This window comes from Phyllostomus hastatus, unplaced genomic scaffold, assembly GCF_019186645.2.
Source record: "Phyllostomus hastatus isolate PE091 unplaced genomic scaffold, TTU_PhHast_1.1 phas_contig_34, whole genome shotgun sequence".
NCBI classification, from domain to species: Eukaryota; Metazoa; Chordata; class Mammalia; order Chiroptera; family Phyllostomidae; genus Phyllostomus; species Phyllostomus hastatus.
In genome coordinates, this window is record NW_025333857.1 from 52,491,235 (window position 1) to 52,494,509 (window position 3,275).

At 36.4% G+C, this 3,275-nt stretch overlaps 1 pseudogene; it reads right to left on the reverse strand.

The window, feature by feature from the left end:
- Positions 1 to 2,432: 2,432 nt before the first annotated feature.
- LOC123819603 lies at positions 2,433 to 2,824 on the reverse strand (annotated as a pseudogene).
- Positions 2,825 to 3,275: the final 451 nt, after the last annotated feature.

The window sequence follows — 3,275 nt, forward strand, 5'->3', positions numbered from 1 at the left end:
AGACATGTGAATCATCTCAGCTACTTAATTCATCCTTTGTGTACCATACCATGGTGATAAGAGGCTAGGGGGTACTTCTCTCAGGAGACACACATAGAATTCTAACAGTATTAGAAAAATTCTGGGCATCATTTGGATCATCACTGTGAAGTATAAAATGGAGTTATTTCAGATGAAAACTATCAGATTTGATGAAAAGTTTGGGCAATAGCCCCTATGAGATAAAGCAAATGAAACTGAGCTTCTGTGACCTACAGAAAAAAAAAGGATGATTTTGGATTTACTAGGATACTTGAGTATATGAAATGGCCCTTAACAATAGATGAGAAGCGGGTCTCCTTTTCCTAGACACAAGAGTAAAAGGGCTCTAATTAGATTATAAATCAGAGAGACAGTCTATCCTATAATAGTTATAAGACCCTAGAAAGAATTATTTTAAGGATAATAGTAGAATCTGCTTCTCTGAATGAGGAGAATCTATTTTAATGGTAGTTGGAATAGCTCAGGCTGAGTGATGATTCAGCTGACCTCCCCATGAACACTTTCGCCCTGCGACTTGGTACACAGGCTTCAGCGCCATATTTCAAAGGCAAATTTAGAATGGATCGCTATACTTCTGAAGGGAAATGGGATCTATACAGCTGATTCCAAACCAGTCTCTCCCAATAATAACTGAATTGTTTTAAGATGACAGAAAAATAAACAAAAAAGAAAAAAGTTTCACCACGGCCAAATCACTAAAAGATGGAATGTTATTATCTTGAAAGAATTTAAATGCTAACATCTTGCAATAGCTTTGAAAACCAAAGAGCACAAAGGAGTATGGACTGTCAGTGATTTGGTGTATTCACACTCTCATAGAATCATTCCAAAGAATGGCTGTTAATCAAAAAAGAAAATTGCATTTACCATGAAGCCATCTTATAAATATGCCTTCACATAATGGTCACACTTATCGATAATAATCAAAGGGAGTTTGACTTACCAGTTTGATGTCCTGTATTCTCTGGTATGTTGTGTATAAAAAGGAAAAATAGCATTATATTGTATCCTGAAAAAAAAAAGTTGAATCAATCTAATATTGAGGAAACAAACAACAGTAACAACAACAAAATAAAAACAAAACTAACAGAAATTCTGCAAGACAACTGTCCTGTATGCATAAAATATTTCAGTGGCACCAAAGACAAAGAGGGTTAGGGAGCTTTTTTCTTTTTTTCCTTCCCTTCCTTCCTTCCTTCCTTCCTTCCTTCCTTCCTTCCTTCCTTCCTCCCTTCCTTCCTTCCTTCCTTCCTTCCTTGACTAAGGAGCCATGACAACTAAATGCAATGCATAATCCTTAATTGGATCCTGAATTGAAACAAGCAAGCCAAAAATAATAATGGATATTATTGTACCTATAGCAGAAGAATTTTAATATGGACTGTAATTTAGCTATTACTATTATATTGATATTAAATTACTTCTGTCTCTGTGTGTGTGAGATAATATAAGAGGAAGATTTTTTTTTCTTTCATAATTGAGGATAAGTACACAGACATTTCAATTTGTATGTACACAATTCTTAACATACATACCGAAACCCTAAAAAGTCATGTAGTTGTGATTTTTTTCTAAACAGTTATTCCAGTGGCTTTCCAGCTTAAAATTTGGAGGCTAATTTTCCTTAATACAATATCAAGTACCAATATCTTCAAGTGTTGATATACTGTTACATCAGAGTCCCACTAATTTACAATTTAGTATCACATATACTACATAATCAAATTTTCAATCTTCAAGCCTGTTAACAAAGTTACAGAAGGGGAGGGGTTGTCAAGAAACATGTATGAAGGACACATGGACAAACCCAAAGAGGGGCAGGATCAAGGTTGGGAGGTGGGGATGGGTGGGGCAGGGGGATTGGTGGAAGGAAATGGAGACATCTGTACTTAAACAACAATTAAAAAAACATAGATTTGCAAAACATCAGGTTGAATGTAGGACTATTACATTGTATGCTTAATAAATGAAAATATATTATTTAAAACCCCCTACAACATTACTAGGACAACTGGACTATCACACCAAAGATGTTGCACAAAATTCTGACAGGTAGAGCCAAGATCAATGAGTGGTTTTCTTTAGGGAACAATTCTACCAAAAACATGAGAATAGAAGTAATTTAAAATGTTCAAGACATAGGAAATGCACGACCAGCTCCAAATCGTCACTTGGTCTGCCTTATGTTATAGGACATACAAACTACCTCCGTCTACGGACTGTTAAGCTGACACCCAAGCCAGTCAAAGCCCCTCATATTCAGTATCCCACTATTTGTTCGTTCTTCCAAAAAATAAACCAACAAATGAGTTTACCTCTTAAAAAAGTATTTACATTTAAAAATGGGGTGAGGTGGAATTTTCTCCTTCTTAAAAGTATTTCTAGAGCTATTAAAAACTTGCATTTACAAAGTAGTTGATAAAAATATTCCTCTGGGTTGCCCAGGAAGGGAGATGGGGACCACTGATAAGATGGGGTATATAACATTGATCAGACTTGGCTTCTTTCTCTCATGCTTCATGCAAGGCTGGACTCGCCTCGTTTTTAGCTTCTCCATTTTCTGAAGGTAGATCTTCTTAGGTCCTCTCTTCATCCCATTTTCCCTTTGCTCCCCTTTTCCCTTTTGTGTGCACTTTTTTACCTGCAAATTTATCCTTGCCTGCCAACTTTTTGGACTTCATTTTTACCTTTGCAGAACAGGTGTAGCTGACAATCTCACCGATCTCCTCTTGGGCTCCCCCTTCCCCAACTTCTTGGCAGAGCTGGCTTTCTTCTTGGGCATCCTGAGGGCAGGATGGGGCAGGCAGGTGGGAGCCCACAGGGGAGCCCAACCCTGCCGGGTTGGTAGCCTACCCCCACTCCTGCCCTTGCCCACCTCCTATGGGCTCCCCCTCCACACCCAAAAAAGAATGTTCTTATTCTAAAATATTTAGAAACTTTCATACACACACACACCCATATACAAGTCTGAAAGTTGCAGAAGATATGGCAAAATAATAATTGGTTCATCTCAGTATATACAAACATTTCTTGCATTGTTGTAAGAATTTTTCTAAAGACCTAACATTCTTAAAATAAAAAGAAGTATTAAAAATGTAAATATTAAATATTAAGCCTCAAATATTAAAAAGACTTAGATTATATATCAAAGCCACAAAGGTAAATATTAAAAAGAAGAAAAATATTAAAAATTAAAAAGACTTACATTATGCATTAAAATCACAAAGGTAAGC